The 12,500-nt window shown below is 36.6% G+C and overlaps 1 long non-coding RNA gene across 1 annotated transcript; it reads right to left on the minus strand.

Annotated features, from left to right (window-relative positions):
• Positions 1-802: 802 nt before the first annotated feature.
• On the minus strand, positions 803-8,986 carry LOC120099104 (uncharacterized). Its single transcript, XR_015654480.1, has 4 exons — positions 8,862-8,986; positions 5,828-5,866; positions 2,465-2,563; positions 803-1,264 (listed from the first exon to the last, which is right to left on the minus strand). It is a non-coding gene; the product is annotated as an uncharacterized LOC120099104 (long non-coding RNA).
• Positions 8,987-12,500: the final 3,514 nt, after the last annotated feature.

Genomic DNA, 12,500 nt, shown 5'->3' on the forward strand with positions numbered 1-12,500 from the left:
CATCTTAATTTGTATCAGAGCCTCTCAGAGAGACAGCTAGAGCAGGCTCCTGTCAGCATGCACTTCTTGGCATCCACAATAGTGTCTGGTTTTGGTGACTGTATATGGGATGGACCCCCAGGTGGGGCAGACTCTGAATGGCCTTTCCTTCAGTCTCTGATCCACATTTTGTTTTCTCATTTCCTCCTGTGAGTATTTTGTTTCCCTTTCTAAGAAGGATAGAAGCATTCACACTTTGGTCTTACTTTATCTTGAGCTTCATGTGGACTGTGGATTATATCGTGGGTATTTTGAGCTTTTTGCTAATATTCACTTATCAGTAAGTGCATACCACGTGTGTTATTTTGTGATTAGGTTACCTCACTCAGGATGACATTTTCTGGTTCTATCTATTTGCCTAAGAATTTCATGAAGTCATTGAAGTACTTAAATAGCCCTATAAATCACAATGCTAGGAATCTTTGCCCCAGTCTGAAAATATACTATGTAACTAAAAGCAAAATCCAGTGTTGGGGCATTCTGCTCATGATTTTTCCTCAAAGTCTGTAAGACCATGCTTGAAATGTCATTCAATGTACAGTGTGACTTTCCATGGTTTATGGATGTCTTTCATTGCCTAATCTCCTGGATGTAGCAGTTAACTAAACATGAAGCCACTCCATGTCAGAAATATTATAACCCAGGGGACTTGTAAAATTCTTATGATTATTTTAATATCTATTACTTATGTAGGGACGAAATATTTGTAGCATTTTGCATTCAGCAAGATATGCATCATTAAGAAAATATTTGCAAGTATTAGAAACAAGGACGTTATAATTAAATAACTGAGTAGCAATGAACTTCAGGTGCTCAAGATACAGACATATAAGAATAAAAGAGTGGAATCAGATATAGCAACTCTGAATTTGGGAGAACACTAAGTATATCAGTAAATTTTTCCAATTTTTGTGACAAAACACATAACAGAAGCAACTAAAGAAAGTTTTGTTTCACATTTTGATGATCCAGTGCATCTCCTCAGGGATGTCTGTCACAGTTGCCCACACATGATGCTGCTATGTTACTGTGCATCCACGGTCAGGAAGCAGAGAGATGAATGCTGGTCCTTAGCCCACTTTCTCATTTTCACTTAGATGAGATGTCAGTCCAGGAATTGTCTTTTCAAAATTCTGGTTGGGTGTTCCTTGCTCAAATCTTCCTTGAAATACCCTCACAAACCAAGGTGTGCAACCACCATGATCTGTAACTCATTAAGTTTTCACTGGAGATTAAACATCACAGAAAGCAAGATTTAATCAAACCACTACAGAACCCAATGAAGTCATGAGAAATTGTAATGTCATATACTCTAACATTTAGCCTATTAAGGGAAAAAAGAAGACATGTTCAAAATCTACTAAAATTTTATTTTGATTCTTTAATTCTACATCTCATCAACTTCTTTCTCTTCCCTACATAGCACTTTCTCCTTGTCCCTTTCCTAGATACTTTATGATAAATGTGATAAAAGTACACTGAACAAATAGCTTAGGGGAGAAAAAGTTCATTTTGTCCATTATTTCAGAAGGATATGATATATCAAACTGGGAACTGCCTGGCAGCAGGCATAGAAGAGAATGCAGCAAGATTAAGAAGTAGTTGGTCACAATGTATCTATATTCAGGAATCCAAGAACAAAAAATGAAAATTAAGCCTGATTACAAAGCCTCGAGGCCCTTTCCTAGTGACCCACTTCCAGCAATGCTCCACCTCCTAGAAATTCCACAAGCATCTGTATAGCATCAGTAGTTGTGGTCCATATGTTCAAATATGTAAGCCTATGAGGGAGTTACCATTTAAACCACACAACCTGTTTGCTCCTTTTCCACTCTATCTCTAGAGCTGATAGGGCCTTTATGAGTTCAACCCTGCCAATTGTCAATGCTGTCTCTCAGTGGTTCATCCACTCATCCTGTCAAGTCACACTCCTTTTCACTTCCCAGTGAACTTTTGAATCTCTGATAATTATTTCAAAGCAAACAAAAGGCCACACAAAAATGAACCATTTCTTTGTTGTCTTTTTAATTTCCTAAATGACTTGTTTCATACTATTAACACACTTTAGACATATCCTCCCTGCTGAGATATCTGTATGTCCCTGCTCAAGAAAGTGTTGCCTCCTACTGTCTCATAGTCAAATGCTCTGATCTACTTTGCAACACCATGTGTTGGATTAAGCGGATATATGTGTAACAATTATGAAGAATCTTGCTACTGTGCTCTTAAAACATTGCTTGACTTTTATCATTGTGTCCAGTTCAGTTCCCTCTGTATACCCTTGCATCTTCGGTTCTCCAGAGTACAAAAGTGGAATATCCTCTCTCAAGTAGGCAGACATTTTCTTATCATCTCCATTACACTTTTTCTATAGGTTTATCCATCAACTTGACATTAGCATGTAGGTTATTTGCTATGTACTTACAATCATGAAGATACTTTACAGGCTGGATTTCAGAAAAGACTCTCACTTTACTGGTTTGTCCATACTTGTGTCATCAACACTCATGGAAGTCAAGGCAGTCTTTCAGTTAACACAGAAATGAGAATGGAATATACATAGTTTATTCAACAGATACTGAAGTATAACAAAGCACAGATGTCTCCAAGCAAGGCCTTACATGGCCCTCACTGGAAACCAAATTCACAAGTGTGAACAGAAAGTGGGCTGAGTATGTCAAGTAGTAGCACCAATATCACATCAAGCTTCTTACACAAAACTGGAGGGTGATCTACAGTAGGGAAACTCTTCTTTGTCCCTCATGATCACATATACATCATAATGATGTCAACCAATAGATACAATATAGCTAAGGTAGGACATGCATTTGAAAGATGGCAGGAGAGAAATCAACATGATTTAGTGTCACGAAAAATATTGGGGATTCTACTATAGCATGTCTCATTGAATACATGGGGATGATAAGTCAATAGTACAGACAAGACCACGAGTCTTCTCCAGATGTTATAACCTACCTAAACAGAATTAGACCCTGAACATTTCTAGAGGATGAATATACTAGAATTTTTCTCATTGTCTGTTCACAGAAATCTCAAACCAGATATGACCTGCAGGTCCCCTGCAGGTTCTCTGGCAGGAGGTCCTGCTGCAGATTCCAGAGGTCTTTCCTGGAAAAATGTGAAGGCATTAGAGATTCTTCTCCATCTAAGAAGCTGTGAAAGTAGACATATGTGTGTATGACTGAATGTGTGTGTGAGTGTGTGTGTGTGTGTGTGTGTGTGTGTGTGTGTTTGTGTGCATGTGTGTGTTTTGCTAAATTTGACCTTAGGGCATCATGGAACTTGCTGTTGTTTTAACTGTTTAATGATTTCAGCTAATTTTTATCAATAAACTTTTAGTATCTCAACCGATAACCCTAGGCTGAGGTCAATTTGAAACAGAACACAGTATTTGAGGGGAGATATAAGTCTTCCAAGTACCGCCAAATACTCAGGACCGTCAACAGGTGAGCACATAGTATATGGACAGCTGTTCTACAGGTGTAAGGGCTCTCCATCACCTTCAGTAGGAGAATAGAAGGTGATTTTCTAACTGTAGCATTTTCAGAAGTGAATAAACATTGAAGAATCTTCAACAGTTCTTTGTAGGAAAGGTGGAGTTCAGGGAAAATATGTATGTGAAGTGATATTTGTTTTAGAAAAAGATTCACAAAAATGTGAAGTTAATGAAGTTTTTAGATGAGTTTGTGCTTCAAGTTCTATCATCTACTTTAAACAAATTCTCTGAATGCTAGTAATGACAAAGGACACCACAGAGGAAGAGTGCTGAGCCTTTAGAAAGCACTGGTTGACACTTTATAATACTCATTTTCTTTCTTTAATATCTGTCTATTTGGAGGTAATTAGAGGTAGTTAAAATGAACACAGAGATACCAAACTCTAATGAGCATTTATTTTCAATATGCTTTTTAAGTTATGTCTAAAATGAGCTGTTTTAAACTTTCTGTACAGCAAAGGACAGATAAAAAGAAGATGTAATTTCTAAAGTCACAGTCAAAATGAGCTAAATGAAAATTTTGAAGGAAACTTCTCTTTGTAAAAATATCATGAATAAGCACAGAAAATTAGTGGTGTCCTCTAATTAGCACCGCCCCTATATACCAAGCAGCAACCCCTTCACATACTCATACACTCACATGTCTTATTTAATCATGCCTCTGGAGGGCCAGTAAGTAGTATAGTTGTCTCTAGGTTTATGTTTTAAGTTCTGGGTTTAAGACACTTATAATCCAAGCATATGGGAAGCTAGGCAGATTCCTTGTGCTTTTTTTAGCCAGCCAACCTGGTATACTTGGTAATTCCAGTACAGTAGGGACTATAGTAAGGAAGTAGATATCATTCTTTAGGATGACTCCCATATATACATGTGTAGAAACATACATTACATGTAAAAATAAAATAATAAATAGACAATATTTAGATATAAATCTTAAGACAAGTATACTAGTGATAGTCAAGAGATATGGTCTTGTCAAATCTCATAGAGATCAACAGGTGCTGATTGATTTTTTGCTTTTTCATGGAGAACCAGAAAAAGCCCCAGTACTTGGATGGGGAAAACATGTCTACTGCTTATCAAGCACTGGAGACAGCAAGATCTTCAGGTGAAGAAATGGCCTTGAAGGCATCTGTGATGAGGATTGAGCCAATATTGTATACACAGGACCTATAGGAGGCCCAATACATAGCAGATGTTGTGTATCTTATCTGATTATCAGAAAATGTCTTTCTTTCTTAGCAATAATTCAAGTGCTGTACTGTGTTTCTAAAATCTCTAATATCAAAGGTAAGTTATATTAGCAAGTATTAAACCTCATTTTCTGAAATTAAGTCACTATCAGCCCCATATACCTACCAAATGTTCTCTAGACTTGATATGAATATGCACCTCTCACTTCCCTTCACCATTTCACAGTTTTAAATTCTTTTCTTCTCTGGAGCCCACAGATATAATATTCTATGTTTCAGTCTTATGTTCTTATGCCAACACATGTTTTCTGGCTGCAGAGATTGGCAATTAAGGGTGGTGGTCTCACAGGCTTTCAATCCCAGCACTCAACAAACAGTGGCAGACATGTTTCTGTGAGTTTGAGGGCAGAATATTCTACAAACCGAATTCTATGACAAACAAGATTACAGAGAAAACCTGCTTTGATAAAACAAACAAACAAACCACCAAATCACACAAAAAGAAGAGTTAAACCGAGAGAGATGCATACATCTGTTTATTTTTATATTTAAGTTTACCAGGGTCATGGAGAGATTAGAGTTAGTTAAATAGTGGCAAGTGAAGGTAGGCTTAATTATCATTAAAGGGGAATTTAGAAATGTTTTTAGTGTTGAGAGTTAGTGTTAACCCTCAACTTGACATAATGTAGACTCACCTAAAGACAAGCCTCCAAGGACCCCTGTAATTCATTACCTATATTAATTTCAGCCTCTGAGAATGTAAGGATAATTTTGATTACAATAATTAATGTAAGAAGACCCATCTCAACTGTGAAAAGGACTTCTTTCTATAAATTGGTTTATGGATCACATAAATGAAGAATATCTTCTAAACACTGGAAAACATGCTTCTATAACTGATAGTAGACTTGGACTCCTGATAGTACATTGAATGCAAATAGCTGCTTCAAGTCCTTGCTACTTTGACTTCTTCTCTTGATGGAACAAAATATGAGACAGAATAAATATCTCTTCTTAAATTTCTCTTATCAAAATACTTTCATCACAGGAAAAGAAAAAGAAACAGTTACTTAATTACCTGTCTGTTTCTGTGATAAATCACCATGACCATGGATTCCTGTAAGAGAAAGGTTTTAATTTGGGTTTACATCATTTAAATATATGACACTATGTTAGCCATTCTCATTAAAAAGACCCAAGTGTATGTATTTCTTGTGGCTTCTCTGTGCTTCTTGTCATTTCTTCTAGCTATGCAGAGGCTACAATGGTGAGTTTCTCAAGACCTGCAATATGAGAAAGTGACCTAGAGGTAAACATTGTGCTTTCTACTTTGTGCTTTTCTCCAATGACACACTGCCATTTTTGGAGTAGAAGCATGTCTAAGACCATATCCATATAAGTGATGTTTAAACTTTGTAGACTATGAAATGCATGTCTTCACAATCAATCATCTGACTAAGAACAGAATATGATCCTCAATGTTTTTCTTTAAATGTTTTAAGGTGTTGTAATTAAGGAGATGGATCAATTAGTGAAGTGCTTTCTTTTCAGATGCAAAGATGTATAATTGATCTACAGAACTCAGTTGGAAAAAATTTCGGAAATGCCATTATGTTTGGTAATGCTGTTGCTGGAACTATGAAAGAGCAGAACCTGTACTCATGGACCACTGGTCTAATCTACTTTGCAAGTTCCAAGGCAATGAATAATAAATCAAAGTGTATGACACCCAAGGATTGAAACCCAAAGTTTTATTCAGAACTCTGTACGCTGTGCACACAAGCAGTCATATCCATAGATTGATATGCACAAACACACACACACACACACACACACACACACACACACACACACACACACACACACACACACACACAGTGGTTGGTTCCCTAGAAACTTTGAGTTTTTATTAAGGAAGCTGATAACACTTGACTAGCAAATGTTGTTTAAATGAAAATTGTTTTTGTGTATAATCTAGTCACACAACTTTATCATGAAACAAAATGTGCTGTCCATCATGTGCAGAAATTGTACCATGGGGGGTCAATATTATGGTAGAGATTTAATGATGTTTGATGTGAATAATATTTCAAAATACATAAAATAAAAACAATGATGGTAAAGACACATTTATTAAAAACCCAATATTTCAGTAAACTCCATTTTGGAGCTCAGAGTTTTCTGCTGGGATATCCTCCAGTTAAACACCATTTGAAGAGGAAAATAAAAATAGGGAGGAAGAAAAGTAATTCAAAGCAAAATAGTAGTGAGTTCATTTTTATCATTAAAATCCTAGAAGTGATTAATGTCATTCCTTAACTAAATTAAAATGTGTAGAAGAAAAAACACAGCAATGCATCAAATTCCAATCAAAGTGTAGAAATGAACGAACACAAATTAAGTCACTTATTATTCATGTCAATGATTTGCCTTAGATAACTTGAAAATTATACATTGTAACTATGACTAGAAACTCTTTTAGTCTATTCAGATGTGCTGTGTTTACAGTTAATTTCATTTTCCCAACAGACAATCTCATTTTCATACTGTCAATTATCTCTGTTCCCCTTATATCTCCTTGTATTTTTTTAAGCAATTTAAGCCATCTAGTGTGTACGTTGTATGTTTTTGAATATTTATATTTTTCTCACTTTATCAACAGAGATTAAAGCCTTAATCTAGTGGGTAATCCCATTATCTTTCTTGATAAAAGCAAGCATATCCTTGGTCAGTGCCTGTGGAACCCAGAGAATTTATCAACAGTAAATTAAAAATCCAATTAATCTTTCGATGTCTTCCCAGTCATGTGGATCTTCAACTTATTCACTTGAATGCTTATATTTACCAGTGTTTTACCAGGAGATATTTTTTAGAATTTAAAGAAAATGAGATATTTTTAGAATTTAAAGAAAATTGATTCAGATAAAAACTTAAATGATTTAAATTGGGAAGTGTTTTCATCCAAATACTTTTGCAGGGAAAAGTTTTACTGTGGTAAGAAATAGCAAGATGCTAGTCATTTTAATCAAACAGACTGGAACAAGGCTCCACTTGAAAGGCTTTCTTTAGAAATCTGAGGTGGAGGAAAATATACTTCAGAGTAAGTCTGAATGAAATGCTTTCAAGATTTATTTTTTGTTGTTGTTGCTATACAACTCTACAGTTAAATGAATGCTCATATGAATGTACCCACACCAGGAAATGTGAGTGTGAGATACAGAACAAGAATATGTGGACATATCTGGAAAAGGATGTGACCTTATTGATCAAAATCCTAGTGCTATTGGAAAGTTTAGCTAACTGGGATATCGGTAAAACAGTCACTACACCAACCAGGAGAGAGTGAGTTGTATTTAATATATGTCTTTGTTATTATTATGTTATTAGAATAGTGAATGTCATAAGTTATTAATCCTTCAAGAAATTGAAATTAACCACAAGAGATCAAAGCTGCTTTCTGACCATGGTGCTTTCTAGCACCATGTATAGAAGTGGGGATAGGAACATGGATTATAAATGAGAGTCTTAGCTCTGACAGTTGAAAATGGAAAAAAAAAAGACTGCCCTAGAATATTTTTAAAGATTTTTATTATTACGTATGGAGTGCAAACAATAATAGATTTCATCATCTTACTTTTCATACATGCTAATAATTTGATCCCATCCATTCCCCTTCCTCTCCATTCTTCCTGTCACACTCTTTCTCTCTCTCCACCTTTCCTTTTATTCTGCCTCTACTTTTCTGTCATTTTCGGGGGGGGGGCGTTAATTATTTTAATTAGGGTTTCTCACAGGAACATGTGCAACTCACCTGTAGCAAACCACTGAGGAAAATCTCTCCCTCCTCTAGCCTCTATAATTGCCTATAGACTACTCTCATAGAGAGCCAGAAAACGGCATTATTATTTAAAAATCATCAGATCAGACATGGGTGAAATGATCATTTTGGGCAATCCACTACGGAGACTTAAAACATAGGAAGAAACTTCAACTTTTGACATGTAATGGGACACAGGATACAATGGATGTTCTGTGGTTGCCAGTCCAGTAACTTCTGAGATTAGGACATACTCTTTTGGTTATCCCATGGAGAGAGAATGCTGACAACTGACCTAGTGATGTTATTTTTAATCCATGCTTTGTTGTTGTTGTGGTGGTGGCGTCGTCGTCGTCGTTGTCGTCGTCGTCGTCCTCCTCCTCCTCCTCCTCCTCCTCCTCCTCCTCCTCCTCCTCCTCCTCCTCCTCCCCCTCCTCTTCTTCTTCCTACCTCTGTCTCTGCCTCTCTCTGCCTCTGCGTGATTCTGATTCTGATTCTGATTCTGATTCTGATTCTGATTCTGATTCTGATTGATTCTGATTCTGATTCTGATTCTGATTCTGAATCTGATTCTGATTGATTCCTCCTCCACCTCCTCCTCCTCTTGTTTGGAAATTTCTGAGTTGTAAGACTGCAAAGAGGATGATTTAGTCATTAAACAATCTTATTCACTCATAAAGGGCGATGGAATATATTTAGAATAAAAAGAGAAGAGTCGATGGAAGATATTTAGAATAAAAGAGAAGAGTTTCATGAGCCTAGCCCTCTTCCGTGGGGTTGATAGGCAGCTATCAATTCCTAGATGTAGAAAAACTCATGAGGCCCATCATTATCTGTGGGTTATGGGTTTGGGAATTTCAGTGATATCTCCCCTGGAATGATCATTGTTTCTTTTTCTGAAATGAAATCCTCCAAAGTTCAGAATCTCCAGCAACTTGAAAATGAGAGAAAATCTTCCATAGGTATCTGTTCTTCCACAGGAATGTTTGCAGCGATAAGACTGGATCGATTTTCATTCATCTACATGCTGACCTCCAGTTGAAGCAGCAACATTTATTTGAAAATGCTATCTTTTTTCCACTGGATGGAAAATACCCTTTGTCAAATATCAAGTGACAATAGTGTGTGGGTTCATTTCTGGTTCTTCAATTCTATTCTATTGATCTACCTGCCTGTCTCTGTACTAATACTATACTGGTTTTTTAATTATTAATATTGCTCTGTAATATAGCTTTAAATTAGGGATGCTCATTCCTCCAGAAGGTCTTTTATTATTGAACATAGTTTTTGCTATCCTGGGTTTTTTCTTATTCTAAATAAATTTGCAAATTGCTCTTTCAAATTCCATGAAGAATTGAGTTGGAATTTTGATGTGTATTTCATTGCCTCTGTATATAGATTTTGGCAAAATGGAAATTTTAAAATAATCCTGTCAATTCATGAGCATTGGCAGGTCTTTCCATCTTCTGAGATCTTCAATTTCTTCTTCAGAGACGTGAAGTTTTTATCATATAAATCATTCACTTGCTTGGTTAGAGTCACACTGAAATATTTTGTTATTTGTGACTATTCTGAACGGTGTCATTTCCATAATTTCTTTCCCAGATTTTGAATAGAGGAAGGCTACTGATTTTGTTTGAGTTACTTTTATACACACCCACATTGCTGAATTTCTTTATCAGGCTTAGCAGTTCTCTGGTGGCACTTTTGAGGTCACTTAAGTATACTATCATATCATCAGCAAATAGAGATATTTTTACTTCTTCCTTTCCAATTTGGATTCCTTTGACCGTCTTTTATTTTTTTGATTGCTTTGGCTAAAACTTTGAATACTACATTGAATAAGTAAGGAGAGAGTACGCAGCCTTGTCTAGTCCCTGATTTTAGAGGGATTGCTTCAAGTTTTTCTCCATTTAGTTTGATGGGGCTACTGGTTTGTTGAATATTGCTTTTACTATGTTTAGGCATGGGTTGTGAATTTTTTTAAAGACTTTTAACATGAAGGAGTTTCAAATTTTGTCAAATTGTTTCTCAGCATCTAATGAGATTATCATGTGCTTTATGTTTGTTTGTTTTTGTTTTTGTTTTTTTTTTAATCTATTTGGTTGATTTTAGCCCTGAGTTTGATTATTTCCTGCCATCTATCCTTCTTGGGTGTATTTGCATCTTTTTGTTCTAGAACTTTTAGGTGTGCTGTCAAGCTGCTAATATATGTTCTGTGCAGTTTGTTTTTGGAGGCACTCAGAGCTCTGAGTTTTCTTCTTAGCACTGCTTTCATTCTGTCCCATAAGATTGGGTGTGCCCTGCCTTCATTTTCACTAAATTCTAAAAAGTCTTTAATTTCTTTCTTTACTTTTTCCATGGTCAAGTTATCATTGAGTAGAACACTGTTGAACTTCCATGTGTCTGTGGACTGTCTGTCATTTTTTTTTTCTTTTTTTGTTATTGAAGACCAGCCTTATTTCGTGGTGATCATGATAGGATGTATTGAGGACTATTTCAAATTTCCTCTATCTGTTGAGGTCCGTTTTGGAGAAGGTACCATGAGTGTTGAGAAGGCATTTTTTTTTTTAGGATCAAATGTTCTATAAATATCTGTTAAATTGATTTGGTTCATAACTTCTGTTAATTTCTCTGTCTCTGTTTAGTTTCTCTTTCCATGATTGGTCCATTGATGAGAATGGGGTGTTGAAATCTTCCACTATTATTGTGGGAGGTGCAATGTGTGCTTTGAGCTTCAGTAAGGTTTCTTTTATGAATGTAGGAGCATAGATATTCAAGATTGAGAGTTCACCTTGGTGTATTTTTCTTTGATGAATATGAATTGTCCTTGCTTAACACTTGAAAACTTTTGGTTGGTAGTCAATTTTATTGGATATTGGAGTATATACTCCAGCTTGTTTCTTGGGACCATTTGCTTGGGAAATTGTTTTCAGGATTTTACTCTGAGGTAATCTTTTTCTTTTTTACTGACTTCTGTTTCCTGTATGCAGCAAAATGCTGGGTCCTCTTTACGTATCCAGTATGTTAGTCTATGGCTTTTTATTGGGGAATTGAGTCCAATGATATTAAGAGATATTAAGCAGTAGTGATTGTTGTTTCCTTTTTCTTTTGTTGTTAGAGGAACAATCATATTTCTTTGGCTCTATTCTTTCAGGTTTATAGCAAGAGCATTACTTTCTTGCATTTTTTTTCATTCTTTTTTTTTTTTATTAACTTGAGTATTTCTTATATACATTTCGAGTGTTATTCCCTTTCCCGGTATCCGGGCAAACATCCCCCTCCCCCCTCCCCTTCCTTATGGGTGTTCCCCTCCCAACCCTCCTCCCATTGCCGCCCTCCCCCCACCAGTCTAGTTCACTGGAGGTTCAGTCTTAGCAGGACCCAGGGCTTCCCCTTCCACTGGTGCTCTTACTAGGATATTCATTGCTACCTATGAGGTCAGAGTCCAGGGTCAGTCCATGTATAGTCTTTAGTTAGTGGCTTAGTCCCTGGAAGCTCTGGTTGCTTGGCATTGTTGTACATATGGGGTCTCGAGCCCCTTCAAGCTCTTCCAGTTCTTTCTCTGATTCCTTCAACGGGGGTTCTATTCTCAGTTCAGTGGTTTGCTGCTGGTATTGGCCTCTGTATTTGCTGTATTCTGGCTGTGTCTCTCAGGGGAGATCTACATCCGGCTCCTGTCGGTCTGCACTTCTTTGCTTCATCCATCTTGTCTAATTGGGTGGCTGTATATGTATGGGCCACATGTGGAGCAGGCTCTGAATGGGTGTTCCTTCAGTCTCTGTTTTAATCTTTGCCTCTCCCTTCCCTGCCAAGGGTATTCTTGTTCCCCTTTTAGAGAAGGAGTGAAGCATTCACGTTTTGATCATCTGTCTTGAGTTTCATTTGTTCTAGGCATCTAGGGTAATTCAAGCATTTGGGCTAATAGCCACTT

This window comes from Rattus norvegicus, chromosome 1, assembly GCF_021556685.1.
Source record: "Rattus norvegicus strain SHRSP/BbbUtx chromosome 1, alternate assembly SHRSP_T2T, whole genome shotgun sequence".
NCBI lineage: Eukaryota > Metazoa > Chordata > Mammalia > Rodentia > Muridae > Rattus > Rattus norvegicus.